Consider the following 19,208-nt stretch of genomic DNA (forward strand, 5'->3'; position numbering starts at 1 on the left):
TGCTTGCCTAAACAAATAAATAAATGCTGAGCAAATTAAATCACCAGATCTGACTTCTAAGTCAAAAATATATTGTATTATCCTTTATTTTCCCAGAACTGTACACAAATTCCAATAATAGTTTTATTTATAATAATTTCCCTTGCGGGATCAATAAAGTACCTATCTATAAAACAGCAGAACAAATTAAAAATAAGGATAATCATTGAAGAGTTGTAATGTTATAAATGTTATTTGTAAATGGTATTTTTGGTTTACTCCAATTATGAAGGGTATCACACAGAAAGCTGTTTATGTAATCAGCCAGTATTATTCTGAGCTGTGAAACGTGCACATCTGAGATATTGTCTGAGGATGGCACTCAGGATTAACCAGCACAGAGCCTAACAAGGTGCTAACCAAGCATGCTGACGGCACAGAGGTGGTCTCCAGTGGTTATGATGAGGTGAACTGAATGACTGAGCGGGCAAGCCGTCTTTATTTAATGAGAATGGTGGACATTTTCCTCCAGAGCCTCTTAAAGGAGTGGATAGACAGAATAATTTGCACTAACAAGGAGGGATGCTCCGACTAACTGATGCTTCTTGAAAACCTGTTGGGATTTATTGATTTATTTGACTTACAAAATGAACAAGGGTGATGTGCAGACCTGTAGTAAGTACAGAGGGATAAATCTGATGAGCCATACCATGAAGATATAGGATAGAGTTGCTGAAGCTAGGTTAAGAAGAGGGGTGGTGATCTCTGAGCCGCAGTATGGCTTCATGCTGAGTAAGAGCACTACAGATGCGATGTTTGCTTTGAGAGTCTTAATGGAGAAGGATGAAGAAGGTCAGAAGGAGTTGCACCGTGGCTTTGTAGAGCTAGAGAAAGCATATGATAGGGTGCCAACAGAGGAGCTGTGTTAATGCACGAGGAAGTCAGGAGCGGCAGAGAAGTATGTGGTGGTACAGGACATGTATGGGGACAGCAAGGCAGCGGTGAGGTGTGTGGTAGAAGTGACAGCTGGGCTCAAGATGAGGATGGGATTACATCAGTGATCAGCTCTGAGCCCTTGTTTGTGATGGTGATGGACAGGCTGACAGATGAAGTTAGGCAGAAGTCTTCATGGACTGTGATGTTTGCAGATAACACTGTGATCTGTAGTGAGAGGAAGGAGCAGGTGGAAGAGAGCCTCAAGAGGTGGAGGTATGCTCTGGAGAGAAGAGGAATGAAAGTCAGTAGAAGCGAGACAGAATACGTGTGTGAATGAGAGGGAGACAGGTGGAAAGGTGAACATGACAGGAGATAGCGAGGGTAGATGAGTTTAAATACCTGAGGTCAATCATGCAAAGGGTTGGTGTGACATAAGAGGATGCTTAGGGACAGGATAAGATGGAGGTAGATGATCTGCTGTGGGGACCCTTAAAGGTGAAAGAAGAAGCAGGTTTGACTTTCAAAATGAAGCACTAATACATTTGCTGCTGATAGAAAAACTTGTTTAAATACAGGACACAAAAGCTCACTGAATGGATTCATCTGGTATGAAATTGATACAAGTACATATATTCACACCCAACAGCTAACTGATGGGAGATTTGAATGAATAGATGAGTTAGTACTCTCATCATCAAATCAGGGAGCACCTCTTGGTAGAAGGGTGGAGGTGGGACCCTAACCATGGACAGGTTGCCAGCCTATCACAGAGAGACAAATGAGACAACGTTGAATCACCAGTTGACCTAACAAGCTTGTCTTTGGAGTACACAGAGAGAGTATGCGAACACCACACAGAAAAGCTCAGACAGTGGAGTTGAACCCAGGACCTTCTTGCCTGCTGTGTTAACCACTACCTGCTATTCAATTATTCATATAGCACCAAAGCACAACAACAGTCACCTCAAGGCACTTTATATTGTAAGCTAAAGACCTTACAACAATCAGATGACCACCTACGAGCAAGCACTTGGTGACAGTGGGAAGGAAAATAGAAGTAATAAATGCATGAATTAGCTTTTCAGCATCAGTCTGAGAAACAATGTTTCAAATTTTAGAAAAATTGCGCAAATGCAAGAAAGCAGTCCTACACATTTATTTAATATGTGCATTGAAGGACATATCTTGGTCAAAAGATTCCTCAATTCCTCACACTCTAATGTAATACCACTTTGTATCTCACCATAGCAAAACAATGCATCAACATTTCTCTTAGTTAAAGGCAACCAGTGAAGAAAACCATAAACAGAAAGGTGGCTGATGCTCTTAATAAGAGAGCTTCCAGGCTAAGGTTTGCTGTGGTTAGCAGTGTTGCCTCATAGCAAGTTCCTGGTTTGAATCCCCAGGGTGGCCGGGGCCTGTCTGTGTTGAGTCTTTCTGTCCCTGTAAAAGTTATTTCCAGGTACTTCTCCAGGTTTTCTGCCGCAGTGCAAAGATATGCATGTTAGGTTAACTGGTGAGTCTAAACTGATCAAGGATGTCAGGTAGATGCACCCCTTAAGCTTTATTCAGTAAAGGTCTGTATGAATGCACAGGTAAATGAGGGCCTGGTCTCTGCAGCAGACTAAGCTTGTGTGGCTTCTCCAGAAGATCATCATGCAGGTGAGTTGTTGGATGACTTGTATTGTGTAGCAATGTTAGACACACAAAGTGAGTGAAATATGCCAATTAAAGAAAGTCAGGCTAGGAAGGTAGGAATACCTCAGGAACACCTGAAAGTAGTGTTTCTTAAATGTTGTAATTCAAACAGTAGCTTATTCTTGAACATTCCTCAATGGAGCCTGATGGGAAACACTGGGTCTTGGGATTCACATGGATGTTATTTTGACACGTGTCCCCCCGATACACTTCCACATGGCAACATCCCAGCCCGAGGGCAGCGACGTCCACCAGCAGCTGAGCTGTTTGGGTGGTTTTAATGTTTTAGTAATATTTAATGGTGAAGGATTGGCTGTAATCAAGCAGCTAAGCCTGGATAGATGCTGAGCACTAAAAACTGGGATTAAATGCTTCGATTCTTTATTTAATTAGATTCCAATTTTAATGCCATAATTTAACCAATTTTGTAATCATTTATTCAAGACAGCATTAATGTCATGGTCTGTGAGCTTTATGGTTAATTTGGGGAAGTTTTATTATTAATTATTATTAATTTGAGTCTCCCAACTATTGTGCTTGTATTTTAGTTTTTGAATTACTTGCATAGTTTAATTATCTTGTTATAGATTTTTAATCCCTTGTGCTTTAGTTTATTCCAGCCTCCCCGGGGTCGTCTTGCATCTTGTTGTTAAGTCTTCATCTCTGTTATGTGATTTCCCCATTTAGTTAGTTCCTGTTTTATTTCGTCTCTGTCTCTGGTGCTTTGTGTTAGTTTTTCTTTGTTTGTTATTGTCTTAAAAAGTTTCAGCTGTGTCCCTGTTGCCTTCCCTTGTGTGTGAACTTTGTGAATTTATGCTATTTCTTGCTGCCCCTGGGATTACCTGCATCATCCCAATAAAGGGTTTTTTTTGTTGTTGTTGAAGACGTCGGGCTCTGAATTCAGCATTTGGGCCCCCAATTTGCACAATTAAAGGTTTTGCATAGAAGTGTGTTTACATTCTTCATGGAGGGTTTTGTCTTTTCAGTGGAACTGGCAAAATTAGAAAAAATTAAACCAACACAAACGAATTGCGCTTTTATTTATACAATTTCAAAAAAATGTATCTTATTTCTCTATACCATTAAAAAGTCACAGCTTTGTTACTGTAAGCTAACTTATGCCCATTCGGTAATTTATTTATTATAAATAACACTGTGGGGAGCCAAGCTGCTTATTAATCTCTGCATCCTTTACAAATGCCCACTCCTGTCAATGTAGACAGAACTGCCACATCTTTAGCAATATATAATATTTGCTGTATTCTGTATTTGCAAGACTTTCAGCTTTATTGCTGGGAATCATCAGAAATAAACCCCGAAGATCTTTATTTAAATTTAAAGATGTGATCCACGCTCTTGCACAGATACCAACCTTGGAAAAAAAAAAAAAAAAAAAAGAAGAAGCCCTGCCTCTGAATAAACTATGAAGTTAGGTGTTTACCTCCGCTTAGAGCACACACACACACACATGCTGACAGTATTTGAGAGTGTGTATGAGGAAGAGGCACGGAGATATAATGAGTGTGTGTTTGGATGTGTTGCAGCGAGTGAGTAAATCCACAATTTGCTCACGCATTTTAGGGTGTGCAAAGCGTGCTCTGTTTTCTTCCTCAGGTGCCATTTCATGTTCGTACCCTTCATTTGGCATCTCAGTGCAGACTTTTTTTTTTTTTTTTGCACAGCACAACACATAGCGGTGGCTTGTGCCTTTTAGTATATTTTTAACAAGATATTCATGTCTACTTGTCATTACGAGTGAAAGTTACAAAGAGAGTGAAGCAGGGGGTGGGGGGGGGGGTTGAGCAGTCTCTGCCAGAAACAGTTATTGATTTATAATTCTGCTGCTGCTACTTCTTGCTGTTGAGTCTGCTCATGCTGACTTTCAGGAGGTTTTATACTAAAATTCATGTGTTTTTCTTCACCTACCCCAAATCTCTTCCACTGCTTTTTCCTCTCTTCTCTGCCCCCCCCCCCCCCCCCCCCCCCCCCCCCCCCCCCCCCCCCCTTACATTTCACTCACGGCAGTTGTCGCTGGTTCAGCTTGACTGCTTCGTTAGGGCTCATCATTTGCATTCAGATTAATTATCTAATTACCGACAAATGTCCGGCGGCCACCCCACACTCCGGCTCGTCAGCTCTCAGCCTGTAATTATTTTAATCATTTACTTTCATCTGGAGCTTTCCTGCCATACTCCTGTGTTTAGAGGCCATTCTTAATTACCCTGCCAAGACACTCTTTTCATGAGAGGGAGGGGAGGGGAGGGGTTGGTTTGAGGGAGAAGAGAGCAATTGGGTGAGGGAATATATGTGTGTGTGTGTGTGTGTGTGTGTGTGTGTGTGTGTGTGTGTGTGAGAGAGAAAGAGAGAACGAGAGAGAGAGAGAGAGAGAGACCAATGGGGACATGATCCAGAGGCTTTGACAGCACAGAGGAAGCTCCCTGCTCTGCTGGATGCTCTTTCCTCTCTCTCGCTCTTTCTCTCTCTCTACACACCCTCCCCCCATTCAACTTCCTCATCTCTCCTCTCACCCACCCACCCCTCACCCCCGCCTCCACGCCCCGCTTTCCCCCCCCGTTATACTTCCTCCCTTTTTCCCTTTATCGCAAGCACACACAGGAATCGCCCGTGGGCTTCAGTGCTCTGACTGCTAATACACTGACACACACTCACACACACACAACACACACAACACACAGAAACAGGGAGACGAGAGAGAGTCATGCGCCCTGTTTGTGGCACTCATCAGGATGCACACATCTTTCCACTATCTGCCTGGAAAATCTATACTCCTCTTAGCTTGTATGTGTGTCTGCCTGCCTCCCACCACATCCATCCATCCATCCATCCATCCATCCATCCATCCATCCGACCTGCATGGCCGCATGTGCCACATGTCTGTCTTTCTCTCACCATCTCTTCTTCCTTGTCTTCACCGTTTGGACAGGCTAAAATCAGGCCTGCTGCTCCCTGTCCTCCACTCAGGATGATAGGTCATCTCTCCTCCTCCTGCCCTCCCCTCCTCCCCGTGACCACTTCATAATGATGCTCTCACTCATCCCTTAAGCCACTCACCCCTCTCCCTGACTGCTCTTGTTAAGAAAAGCAAGAGAGAGGGAGAATGAGAGAGAGAGAAAGAGAGATACAAGCTCTGTAATTGGGCTCTTGAATTTTTAAGTCACTGGGGATGAAAGTTTAATGAAAAGATGATTATCTACCAGTTTATCACACCACTGTTTCATATTTCATTTTCACATTCTCATTCTGAGCTGCATTGTCCGCTCTGGCAGCTGTGGAAAAGGAGCTGTGATCCAGTGCATGTGGAGGAGAAGAGGAGGAACAGATGCGACGAAGAGAAATGTTAAGGTCACGATGCACAGGAGGCACTTTAAGGAGACACAGATGAGACTTTTTGTCACTCACAACTCAATGTTTATTATTCCACCTTTTTGGGGGGGATGTATTAAAGCTGATTTGTCACATTGATCATCATTTATGGCTCCTAAGAGAAATGCTTTTCTCATTCATTATTCCATGAATCACTGTCTGTTTGGCAGATGTTGGTGCAGAGTTGATGCACTGCTTTTTGGAAAATCTGAGCCAATCAGTGAAAATGCTAGATAAATGTGATACGGGAAAGATGTAGGATGTAGGAGTTTTTATGAGGTTTCATCGCAGTGACCACCACTTATTTCTGCTAAAACAACTGGTTGACTGAGCCTGTGTGGCATTTTATCATGAGGTTAGATACTCATTCTTAGCCCCAGTGATCCAGATAAGAAATAATGTGTCTGTAAAACAGAGCAAAGAATTTTAAGAGAACGAAAGGAACGTTCATGAACACAATTTTGCAGATTGAGTCATAATGAAAGGGTGTTCAGCATCGACTCCATTGAGTGCAAACGTGTCTGCAATGCTGCCTTCTGGTAGTTCAGTCCCCTCAGTTCTGACTACCTTCCCTCTCTTTGTTACAATCCAAATACACTTCTCCAGTCTGAATGACATTCTGATTTCATTGCTGTAGATCCCAGTGGTGTCGATCAGTGAATCAATGTGTCTTTCACTCCTGGCTTACAGCTTGATGTCATCCATGTACAGGAGGTGGCTGATGTTTGCTACATTCAGTAGTCGTATCTGTAATGTACCATTCTAGGCATTCCAGGATCCATGTGTGACACACATGGCCACAGGCTTTCTTGTAAAATGGTAAATGGACTAGTTCTTATACAGCGCTTTTCTACTCTGTCTGAGCACTCAAAGCGCTTATACGTTTTATGTGTTTACATTTACCCCATTCACACCCACTTCCATGATTAACTAAGCTAAGTGCTTTTTTTTTTATTATTATCTAACATTCACACTCCAATGCTTGCATCAGAGAGCAACTTGGGGTTAAGTATCTTGCCCAAGGATACATTGGCATGCAGCCTGGAGTAGTCAGGAATCAAACCGCCAACCTTCCAATCAGTAGATGACCTGCTCTACCTCCTGAGCTACAGCCACCCCTAACCTAATGGATTGTAATCAATCCAAGCTGTGCACAGGTTGGTTGGTCTGCTCTTACAGTCTCGAGTGACTGCTCTATCTACCAGTAGCTGGTGTTTTGATCCTCTGATATTTCTGCCAACACCTTTCTGGGCCCTGCTCATGTATTGAGCCATGTGCCTGTTCATCTTAGTCACGATTAGGAACTTCCATGTTCTACTGAAGCAGATTATTGGTTGGATGGGACTAGTCCCTTCTGGGAATCCTTGGGGATCAGGACTGTCCGACCTTCAGTCAGTCATTCCGGGTATGTCTTAGTCTTTAGCAGCTGGTTCATTTGTGCTGCCAGGAGCAGCAGTTGGAGTGGAGTGCCGTTAGCTTCTTTAGCCAGTAGGTGTGGCTCATGTCAGGGCCTGGTGCTGTCCAGCTTTTCATGTGTGAGACTCTTTCCTGGATGTCTTTCACTGTGATGTTACTGGATCCTGGTGAGGTAGTTGTTGTGGTCTGCTCCCAGATCCACAAGCTACTGAGTCTTGGTAATCAGCCATTTAGGGTCCAGGTTTCCAGTTTAGCCATGATCTTTACTTTCATGTCAGCTGCTGCTCTTGGGGTTTGGTACCCAATCAAGGAGTGTAACCCCTCATGTAACCCCTTTCACTGAGGATACATGTGTAGCAGCATTCCAACAGCTCCCTATCCTCATCTCGTGTACACTTATGCCGCATCCTTGTTCCAGTAGCCCACTCTTCAGTTTGCCCTAGTTCCTCAACTCCTGGTGTGGACCTTGTTAACCCAGGCGACATCTGTGGCTTCAGTTATGTCAGTCATGTCTCCTTTTAAGCCAGCTTCTTCCTGACTGGCTGCTCCTCACAAACAGAAGATTTGAACAGCAGGTGGATGTGTGCATAGTAGCTCCTCATTATTCAAATCTTATTATTTGAGACTGAATATATATATATATATATATATATATATATATATATATATATATATATATATATATATATATATATATATATATATATATATATATATATATATATACATATTTTTTTTTTTTTTTTTCTTTCAGCATAAAAAGCCCTTTTCATGCATACTCCCACCATGAAGGCTTTCTTCATGCTACCAGGAAGACAGGTATTGCTTTGTTTTTGTCACATTTAAACATCACAAGTCAAAAAAAGCAAAATTATAACCATCTGTAAATTATTTTTTGTTATTTAATACCATATACAACAAACACATATTACCAAGTTATTAAAAATCACAAATTCACCTAAATTAAACACAATGAATTCTAAAAATACATCAAACCATCCCAAATTTTCAGTCTTTTTTTTTCAGAGCTCTTTGTGTACAAAAATATACAGAAATTAAATTTCGTGGTTGAGGAATTTATCAATAGATAATATCAGTGCCAACACTTAGCTTTGAAGCATCACATCCTGACTAAATTTATGGCTTTTAGGCTATTCCTTTATTTATATATGACCTCCATGTGCACCCTGAAGACAGTTCAATACAAAGCACAATGACACTCTTTCCTTTATTTAGTCGATGAGATAAACAGGGAGCTGTTTATTATTCATTCTCATTATTCATAATAGTGAGGACATTAATCCCGTTTGCTGGAAGATGGTGTGAAAAAGCACTGAGCTTTGTGCCGCTCTGACATGAAGCACTTTTGCCAAACCCCAGTGGAATAACAGGGACAGCAGAGTTTTGAAGGGGATTATGTTGAGGACCCACACATAGCCTCAGGCCACAGTTTGGAAAGAGGACACAGTTTGGACTGAAGAGATTAGAGACCAAGGTAGGGTGCAAAGAGGGCCATTTCCAGGCAAAGATACAGCCTGTGTGGGTCAACAGGGGGAACTACCATCCTCTGTGATAAATGCATTTTTGTAATTTTGCATAGACTTCTTCTGTGAATGCATGACAGTAAAGATAAGAGGCGATGCTTCCACGTGACAAAAAGAATGTTCTCTGAGTTCAGGGGGCATTCAATTTGTATCCTTTATTTTATTTTGTTAATTTTTGGCAAAGTTGCAGAGATAAATTCATGAGCTGCATTATTAAAGAGCCTGAGCTTCGTCTACAGGCCACCATATGTTGAAGTCTGCACTTCAAAAAACTAAAATCCAATAACCTGTATGAAAGAAGCCTCTGGGGACTACAGTGCGTTAACCCTGCTTTATGAGTTACAAGGCATTCGCTTAGTCTCCTAAAACGCCCTCAAAAAATGTGGGATCTGTATCATTCTCCCTCCTTATCAGTTTAATCCACAATTTCACGCCACAGAGCCGAAGAAGGACCCACGCCGGGTTGTTGCTTTTGTGGCCGTGGTGTCACCGTTTAGCCAGATCTCTGCGGCTCGGGGGTGGGAGGGAAACCTGGGAGACCAGCTCCATCTCTAGGCCGGGGTGGGAGGGTGGAGAGGAAAGAAAAAGAGCAAGTTAAATGGAAGTGACAATCTGCAAACATTCCTGCCGGCAGCTGCGCAGCATTCTCCATAGTTCACCACCCTCTGCTCGGTCACCGGGCCCCCACGACCCCCCTGTGCCTGGCACACGCACCTGCCTCTCCCAGCCGGGCTTTCACCGACAGCCAGATAATCTATGGGCGGATCCCGGCCGTGGCTCCCCTCAATGTGCTCTTGAGAAAACCCCTTATGCGTGAAAAAGCCCCCTTTCTCCATCTTTTGTTCAACACAGTTTTATGGGACAACATCGGGCATTATGAGGTTTGGGGGATTTTTCACGGGACTCTATAGAAGGGTATAATCCTTTCAGGCATGGGACGAATAAAAAAGTTTTAACCTGCTGTTTTCATATTTATTAGCTGGTTATAGCAGACGAGGCAGCTGAACCGTCAACGCGCACACACACACACACACACACACACACACACACACACACACACACACACACACACACACACACACACACACACACTCATCCCCCTCTGCACACACAAGCTTCAAGTCCTGGAATCAGTGGATGATAAGATGATTGAGAAAGACCCTCATAATGGACCTGATGGCTTTAACTAAATCAGCCAAGAGAGTCAAGTGGGTGAGCGACACTCAGGTCAGAGAGGCCTTAAATGAAGTGTAGTTTTTTTACTCCTTTCAACAGGTTGTTACAGATCCTATGCAGAGGATCTGACTTTTTCTAAAGTTAAGACAATGTTTTATTTTTTATTTAAACTTAATCCACCTATCCATTCATCTATAGTGCTGTGCAAAAGTCTCGAGCTGCCCCTCATTTATTTTTTTAAAAGTGCTCTTGAGTAATATTTTTCTGTAATATTTCTTTAACAGTTTTCTTCTTTGGACATCAGCTGCTTTTTCACTCATTTTCAGTCCAGTCCTTGTATCTGACCATTTTCAGAGGAATATGGTTTCTTTAAGCCGCTTAACACTGACGTATGAACAATTCAAGTATAAAAACCCCCCGCCTAACTCAAAGGGTGAAGCAGTGTCATATCTTGAGGCATTTTGTTATTAGAAGCCTATCATAAAAACACATAAAAAAGAAGGAGTGGCAGGCCAAATGAATAGTATCTGAAAGTCTGAAATAGGAAAATATCCAGCAAGGACCCAAGAGATGCATCTGGCCCTTCAGTTGATTCACCCGCTGTTCACTGAAGCTTCATGAGAAATGATCTCGGTGGAGGGGTGGCTGTCAAGAAGCCATTCTTAAGAAAGGGAAATGGAGATAAAGGCTGAGATATGCCAAATTACACAAGAACTGGACTAAAAATCAGTGGCAACGGGTCTTATGGAGTGATGAGTCTAGATTTGAAATGTTCGGTTCAAATTCCTGTCAGTAGAGAGATACAGCCATCTGTAAAACACGGAGGAGGCTCTGTCATTGTTTGGGGCTGCGTTTAAACCAGTGGTGTTGGTGATCTTGTCAAAACTAAGAGATTTATGAATGCAGAAAAGTATCATCAGATTTTGAGCCACCATGTAATATCATCTGGAAAGCCTCTGATTGCTAATGGATTCATTTTTCTGCATGATAGTGCTGCCAGTGCAGTTAAAGCATACCTAGAAAAACATACAATGGAACATCATCAGTCATGGATTGGCCTCCCAGAACCTCAGCATTGTTGAAGCAGCGTGGGATCATCTGGACAGAGAAAAGAAAAAAAAATGCAGCAAACATCCAAAGAAGAACTTTGAATGTCCTTCAAGAAGCCTGGAGAACTATTTGTGATGAAAACTTAAAGAAATTGCAAGAAAGTTGTTCAGAGAGTTCAGGCTGTGTTCAAGAATAACGAATTGTCTTTAGAACACTCTTGCAGAACCTATTCAGTGTTACCGCCATGTAGTCAATATATTTGTGTATATTTTTTATACCAGATGAGTGGGAACCACTTTGGGTCAACTTCTGTGGTTCTTAATATTAATAAAAGTGGCTTCAAAGAGGCTGAGTCTGGATGGACAAAATTAAAAGCAGTCTGTCACATCCTAGATCAAATCTGCTTCGGTGCATCCATTCATATTGCGATCCCACCGCTCCTGGATTTATCTGCACATCCACATATCCCCGTGTCCAGAAGTAGTAGCTTTTGCTCCATAGAAAGCCATCAGCTTCCTACAAATGAAACACTAACCATGGACTTCTGTGCAACAGCACGATCTCTGTGACACCCACATCACTGCTCATTTGCACATGCAGGATAGTTCAGGACAAGAACGATGTTAACAGCCAAGCAACAAAAACAATAAATCTGAAGAACTGAGCACAAAGGTTTGCAGTGTGAACATAGCCAGGAACATTCAGATGTACTAACTCTATTGTTAATGAGACTGTAAATTATTTAAATTTAATAATTGGGCTCTGCAGGAATGAGTAAAGTAATGATAACTGATAGTTAAAACACACTGAGAAATTTAATTAAACTTCTGCTGTAATTCATATGGAGAGTTTCTCCACACCCATTAAATTATACTGCACACATTTTGGGTTATTTGATAATGTAACCAGGTAGGTCTCTTGAGAATAATATTGAAAATATCTGTGTAAATGAATTAACAGTAAAAGCAGAGAGAGTGCAACAAAGATTTAAAAAAGGGGATTAAAATAAAGTAACTTTTTTACCTTAAAAATAATGAACTTTTCAACTGAAACTGCATTAAAAGGCTCACAAGTTTATCTTTAGCTCTATCTATGTTACACTGAGGCTAATGTTCATAAGGAAGATCCAAATACAGACAAAAAGAAAAAGGCAGTTTATCTACTACTGAAAGAAAGAAAGAAAGAGAGCTAACAAGGCACAGGTGAACTCGATCAAGACTTTAGGGAGGGTGGGGAAAAGAGCAAAGGCAGGAAGTAACAATGCTGAAAATTACATGAAAAACTAACCTTCAAAATAAAGCAAGAAGTAAACCAAAAAGGAAAAGAGGCAAGAATGAAGCCACAGACAGTGTGAAACACATGAAAAATCTATCTATCTATCTATCTATCTATCTATCTATCTATCTATCTATCTATCTATCTATCTATCTATCTATCTATCTATCTATCTATCTATCTATCTATCTATCTATCTATCTTTGTGTGTTGTTTCTCTTCTCATGGCGGGTCTTTCTATCCAGTTCATCATACACAGGCCTCAGGCCCCAGCCTCCCCTCCACCCTTCCTCACCCACCATCCCTCCCTCCCTCTTCCTCTCCCTCCCTCTATCCCCACCACCACCACCACCACCCCCTTTCTGTCAAAGCTGATTGTTTCCACGCCAGCGGAGTGCTGCGGGCGAACACACTGTCACACTACATCAGGCAGGAGGAAGAAGGGGAGAGAGAGCATGATAGGGAATATATGTATTTCTGTGTTCAAAAAAGCCCGACGCAACAGCTAAAGCCACGGCTGCAGCAGGGACTCCCGAACTTTTGCATGTCAAGGGCATCTGAATACAAGACCGCAGATCCTGTCCTGAGGAATCTTGATCTGTGGGGAATTTTAGTGTCGGAACAGAGTGATGTGACTCTCTGCAGCTACTGTACACGGGGAGGTAAATGTGGCAGCAGGAAAGGATTTAAAGCTTTACACAGACATCAGTGAACAAAACATCAGGGGCTGCTTTCATTAGAGTACAGAAATGAGGTGAATCCAGGCAGAAGGAAGGATCTTTTACTAGTTTTTATCAGTGTGTGTTCATAACAAAGGAAGAAATTTGACAAACTCTCGTGTTGAGAGGCATTTTGGAACTGATGGGGAATAAATCATGGGGAATATTTAACCCCTCCATGCAGCACACTGAAAATCACTGCGTCTAAACTGACATAGTTTGGGTCAATACTGTAACTGTGTTCAATAGCACTGGCATTTTTTATTTTTTTTATTATTGTTAAACTACTGTTTATTTAACCAAAATGGGTCAAAACCAAATAGTTATATAAACAGACAAACACAACAAGCTCGGGTTTGACCCTAAAAATAATACAGTTTAATATTTGCTCGTAAAACTGACATTTAAATAAATAAACTGCAAGAATAACAAATCATTAAGAATTGGTAAACAAGTGGTTCTCAAACTGCGGGGCTCAGACCCACTGACAGGAGGGCCACAGAGACAAATTATGGAAATAAATGCATTTTTTGTTTGTTTGTTTATTTACTGATGTTACTTTGTTACATTTTTTAGGGAAAATACTTTACTTGTTTTATGTAGGTGAATGACAGAAAAATGTGAGAAATGCTGGTTTAGGCTCAGATTTCACCTTAAAACTTTTACAAAAACCACAGTTATTGCTGTGCAACAAAGAAAACACAGCACAGGAAACTACGTCCAGTTCACACTAACCAGTTAAAAAATAGTAACATATAAGAGATGATTTAAAGAGATATTTTTTCTTAAACTGAGCAAACCCATACCACATTCTTGAGTAAATAACCAACAGTGGCATCGATAGTAACACTGAAACTGGACCAAAGCAGCATGATGACTTAAGCTGGAATTAATAACCCAGGCAATGCTTTAATGGCGCTCTGCTTGGTAAATTTTCAACCCAGTGATGTTTATATAAAATCATATTATTTCTCTAACTGTAAAACTGCCACACTCCACCATTTTTTAAATTGGTTTGTAAGACTATTTATTCAAGATCACAAATCATGAGTTTGGCCCAGTGCTGGCCACAGAATGCTCAGGTTTGACTTTAACGCTGCGACAGATTTATGAATGGTTGTATGTAAGAGTAAACGTGAAAATTGAACATTAACAAATGCATGTTAACAAACCATAAAGAAGTAGTGATAACTAAGTTAAAAAACAAACTGCAAGAGGGCACCAATTTGGATAAGCAACCCAACAATAATATCAAAATAATGACACATAACACAAGGTCAGATTTGATTGGCTAAGTTAACGCAGTGTTATATCGTTTCTGGAGGACTTTATTTCAGATAAAGATTCCAAAATCTTCAAATATTCCATGTGTGTTCTTCTGAATTTTTGGAAAGACCTGAAAAAAACATCTTCAAGGTAGAGATGAAACACGATACACACAGTACAAGATAGTGTTGGGCATATAGTTTTGATATTTTTGATATGTCTTCTGTGTGGATCTGGTCATTTCAGTCCACGACCTCCTCACGACCCTCAGATTTTTCTTGGTCCTGACACCCTGTATTATATTATTCAACATGTAATGGAAAAACAATCTTGTCCCGATAGAAACCCTCCTTCCTGGATCCCAGGTGGTTCCCCCTTTAAGTGCACCACTGCTGCACACACTGCTGGATGAGCCATCCATGTGCACACACTGCTGTCCTCTGGTGTCAGAACACAGAAGCAAAAAGAGGGGAAGGTCTGAGCTGAGTGGGTGTGTGATGGAGCATCTCCCTCTAGTGGATGTTGTGATCAGCTGTTGTGTGTGAGCAACCAGGTCAGGGATGGATGTTTGGGTCTGTAAAGTCTAACAAATTATTAGCAATATTTTTTTTTATGCTTATGTTCTAAAATGTTTTTAATTGCATTGCTAGTCAGGCATGAGGTGAGACTATCAAATGGTACTGCAGATTACTGCTCAGGCAATCTAAGGTCAGCCCACCCAGGTCTTGTTTAATAATTCCCCACCAGGGTGACCAGGTGTCCCACCTTTTGTGGGACTGCACAGCATTTTGATCCTTTGTCCCTCATTTTAATTGGCTCAAGATTTTAAAAACGGAACTTTTTTTTTCTCTCCCCTCTTCCTTTCTTCACAGCAAGGGTTACAATCTCCACCCTTTGAACTAGTTAACATCAGGGTCACAAGACTCATGATCCCCTTACAAAACAGACTTTTTCTTCTTTCTTTTTTCTTTTGTCAGTGTCATGCAGTAGCTTGGCTATAAAAACAATAAAATGGACACCCATCATGGTGGTGCATCCTAAATGAAACCCAAAGATGTTTAGCTGCACCTGAAACAGCAGTTCACAGTTATTGCAATAGAAAAAGTGAATACAAGTATACAAAGACTTTGACATAAAACCATAAAAACTAAATTTAGCTTCCATTTATGCTCACAGGAATTTGTGAAAGCTCAATTAAAAAAAAAAGGTGCCTTTCACATGAGAGATGCCAACAAACATGTAATCTGTACAGTTTGCTAGTAGAGTTATACATATATTAGTCCCACATCACCCAACACAGTTTTGCTCCACATTCAGTCTGCAGATGTCTGGTCACCGTAAAGCTAACTGATGACTCATCACACATCCTTTATCTGCTGTAGTTCATTAAAATAATCTTCCCTCAAAGCTGAAGTTAATCACATCAGAAAAAAGCATATATATATATATATATATATATATATATATATATATATATATATATATATATATATATATATATATATATATATATATATATATATATATATATATATATATATATGTGTGTGTGTGTGTGTGTGTGTGTGTGTATGTGTGTGTGTGTAAATTTTTCCAGTAGGTAGCTCTGTTTTTTTTCATGGTGTGGCAGGTTTGCAGACTGTCACTGTATAAGCTTTAAAGACTTTGAGTGTGCATTGCTGGAAGGGAATAAACACCACAAGACAGCATAGCAAACCTGGCAACCTCGAAAAAGCATCAATAAAAATACACAATTAACAAATAAATCTGTTATTTTCAGGTTTGCAACCACTGACAGGTGGCATAACAAACACACATACCTAAATCTACAAGAGAAAGAAAATGTATGTCCAAACTGTAGGAAAAACGGGGCGCAAAACGACTATTTCGAATATACATTTTGCTTAGGCTCCTGCCCCCGCGACCAGGCCCCGGATAACCGGGAGAGAATGGATGGATGGATGGACATTTTGTCAGTCGACCAATTAGTCTGTTGCGCACCCGTCTTTAAATGTGAGTATGAAAGACCTCATCAGTCACAAGCTTCTCACAGTCAGTATGTTATAGGTACAACACAACCAAAATACATATCAGAAGAAAACAATGTGATTTCTTTAATACCAGCTGAAATTGTTGATCTTAAGCTCGGCCCATAAGGAGAAGTGTTAAAACCATTTCTCTGTGAGTTAAATATACCGCAAAGTAAAAACGCTGAAACCTTGCACCAGACATTAAAACATTTGAATTGGGTGCTCTCCGTATTTGAAGGCGAAAAACGTGAATTGTATTACAAAACAGAAAAATGCAGATGAGCCTCTTGGCGCTCCCAGTCGCCACGGGGGTCGCCACGAGGCCCAGCTGTGCGCACCTCTCTGCTCCCCAGGAAGCTTTGCTCTGAGGAAAAAACTCCACACCTGTCACTTCTCTGTGTCGTTTTTTTGTTTCATTTTTAGTAACCGACTGATTTAGCAGGTTTGCAGAAGACGATGGATGCGCGCCCGCTTGCGCGCAATGCGCTCAGTCAAAGCGCCCGCAGCAGGGGCCCCGACGGTCACGCCGGAGAATGTATTTATTCTAAGGAGTGTAAGTAAAACTCCAGCACACTTTACATCGTGTTTTTTCAGGAAACTTGGATATAAATAGTCATTATCCTGGAAATATCGTATCATGCCACTATTTACAGTGGTTGGAAACTTGAAAAATAATGGCCTTGTTGTCGTCTAATAAATATTTTACTGGGTTTTCCAGGTTGTTTACTACTTCGTGGCGTTTATTCTCCTCCAGCCTCTTAGTCCTTTTACTTCTTTAGCTAAACAGGGAGGCCCCATGGGACAGTTTGACCTCTGAACTCAGGGGAAAAGGCTGGATAAGAACATCCAGGTCAAAATCTGTTTGTTAGAAACGTTCAATCATTAGCAGTTTAACATTAAAAAGTGTCATAATTGCATGTTAACGTGAAATATTACGCATAGTATAAAGTCTTTTTAAACGTATACTGTGAGAAATTCGTTAAGATGCTGTTTAAAATACCATCATTAAATATTTTAAAATATTTTTTTTAAAATTGTTTTGGAAACGTTATAAACAGATAAACCAGGTTTTTTTTCTGATTATTGCTTCGAATTCATTTATGAACGCTCCGTAAGTAATTTATTATAATTAATAAAGACAACAGTTATATTTTCCTCTACACGAAATTTCTGCTGGTTGACTTTTTTAATGGCATTGGCTGGAGGAAACAGTTAATAAGCTTAGCACCAGCGGATATTGTGGTACTGAATTACCCATCTAAAATATTGTCACATGCACTTAAGATACTGGAACACTCCTTTATCCCGAGGTAAAACTGATCAGTCAGTGTTTTTGCTTCGTGCCCCTGCAGCTTCATTTATCTCCAGCTTTGTTTCAGCTCATTTATAATCTCTAACTACCTTGAAATCACGTCTCGGTGGTTTACAGAATCGTCATCAAAGGCACGTTTGTTCCTAGATGTCCTTTTTTAGAGGATGTTTTCTATATCACGTTGTATACAAGTCAGTGTTGTGGTGTAAACATGTTATCCGCTCAGATTTGTCGCCTCGCAAACACAGCGAACGGGGGATCAATATGGAAATAGACTCAGACTTTCTGTGCGGTGCCTGCGCGTCCAAGAAATGCGATAAGCTTAAAAAAAATAAATAAACGGGAATTGGTTAGGAGGCATAGCTAGGGATTATCCCAAACTTGCCCCGGGGTTTGGCTCCTGCGCGCAACCGGACCGGCGTCTGTTCACCGCGGCCGGATAGGACCTGCAGCGGCCCGGGGCGCAGACAGAAGCTCCCCGAGGGCATCCAGCGCCTCCCCACGACTGGCTCAGGACAGAGATTATAGGGTGGCAGCACGGCTGGTATCTTTCTGAACACACACACACACACACACACACACACACACACACACACACACACACACACACACACACACGCACACACGCACACGTGGAAAGAGGTGAGAAGATCTCAGAGTGCCTGCGGCAGCAGCCCTGCCCATAAAGATTGAGGCTTGAGCCCTCACACGGCTATCACACTCCCTGCAGAACACACACTCTCAGCCCCGTGTGATGAGCAGATACAAAACAACTTTGTTCAGCTGACAAAGAGGCAATTGTGAGCTCAAAGGCCATTGGCCCAAAGCTCCCAGAGCAGCAAGTACAGCTATAGAAGATAAAAACTGGCCTTCTTTAGTCATATCTGTTGTGAGGGAGGGCTCCTTAAAATGTTCTTCAGGAATCAAAAGAAGCCTCTGTGTTCTCAAAGTGGAGTCTTTCTCTCAGATGCGTCTTTTAAAAATGTGATCAATCAAGATTAAGTTACATAAAAAAAAAAAAAAACATCCACACAAAATGTAAGATATAAGCATACTTTATTCTTTTACTCTATCATAATTATGTACAGCATCTCATGGTATAAATTACCTTTAAGATAGGGACGTTTTCCAACAATGATTTTTTTTCCTTTTTTACACAGAGGTCAAGACAAACAAGAACACCATGTAGGACATGTTTGGCATAAACACCATATTATAGTCACACTCGAGAGTTCATATAGTCATTGCTTTAATCAGAATACATCCTAAGTCAAGTGAGATTTTGGTTTGGTGTAGAAGCTGAAGTTTAATCCAGCCTTCAGCTGACTAAAGATGAGTCTGACACATTAACTGATGCTATGGGTGAGAAAACAAGGAAGAGGACCAACAATCAGCAACATAAAGCTTAAAAGTGCCCTTCAGG

Source organism: Archocentrus centrarchus, chromosome 11 (genome assembly GCF_007364275.1).
Source record: "Archocentrus centrarchus isolate MPI-CPG fArcCen1 chromosome 11, fArcCen1, whole genome shotgun sequence".
Taxonomy (NCBI): domain Eukaryota; kingdom Metazoa; phylum Chordata; class Actinopteri; order Cichliformes; family Cichlidae; genus Archocentrus; species Archocentrus centrarchus.